Source organism: Chrysochloris asiatica, unplaced genomic scaffold (genome assembly GCF_000296735.1).
Source record: "Chrysochloris asiatica unplaced genomic scaffold, ChrAsi1.0 scaffold00257, whole genome shotgun sequence".
Lineage (NCBI taxonomy): Eukaryota > Metazoa > Chordata > Mammalia > Afrosoricida > Chrysochloridae > Chrysochloris > Chrysochloris asiatica.
Genome location: NW_006408775.1, coordinates 3,405,896 through 3,407,045, shown reverse-complemented (window position 1 = coordinate 3,407,045; position 1,150 = coordinate 3,405,896).

The following is a 1,150-nucleotide window of genomic DNA, read 5'->3' as shown; positions in this document are numbered from 1 at the left end:
TCAGAAGGTTGGAAATAGAAATACCTTATGATTCAGCAATTCCTCTACTTGGTATTTACCCACAAGAAATACGAGCCATAACACGAGTAGATATATGCACACCAATGTTCATTGTAGCCCTATTTACAATAGCAAAAAGATGGAGACAGCCAAAGTGCCCATCAACTGAAGAATGGGTAAACTAACTGTGGTACATACACACAATGGAATACTATGCTACCTTGAAGAATAACAAGGAAGTTGCAAGCCACCGCATAACATCGATGAGCCTTGAGGATATTATGTTGAGTGAAATTAGTCACAAAAGAGAAATACTGCATAGGACCACTATTGTAAAAGACTAAGAAAAATAAGAAAAAGAAACCCATACTAAAAGGGGTGGGGGATTCTTTGCTGGTTACTGGGATGTAGAGGGTAGGGTGAGGGAAGGCAGGGGAAGATGGAGCACAAGGTAGGGAATAGACACAGAATAGTTTTGGTGCTAGGGAGTGGGGCAATACACAAGAAGGGGAGGAGAATGGAAGAAAATGGCAGATGGAAGAACAATTAGGCAGGTTTGCTTGAGCTAAGTGGGACACAGGTAAATAATGATGTATGCACAACCTTGGAACAACAGGGCTCTGGGATACAGGGATTGAGGGCAAAAGGGGGGAAACAATGTTAAGATTCTTGACTGTCTTTTGAATCTTGGTTTCCCTTGCAAAACATTATAAAATAGACACTTGAGGGGGAGAGAAAGGAATAGCTAGAAACATCACCATAGAAAGCTTGTAAGTCCGTCTTCTGCCTATAACTGATTGGAGTGAAGGAGGCTTCCTGAGGAGCCTCTGCATTACATAAGACCATAGGTGGAATCCTGAACCCCATCCAGAATCTTCTGAGGTGGGAAATTTCCACTTGAAAGGACAAGCAGACCATCCTGGAGCGGCTAGAAGAACAGAAGATACTTCTTGAAAGAAAGACCGACAGGAAAAATACAAAACAATAATGGCAGTCTAACTACTACAAGAACAAATAAGTTGCTCGCCCAGCAGACATCAAGGCAAGTGGTAGGGTCCCCTCAGGGCAACCCCCTTCCAAGAGTAAGACTCAATGGGAATACATGAGCAGATGTGCGCTCTGACTGGTGACCATGTTGGTCACTGATGAT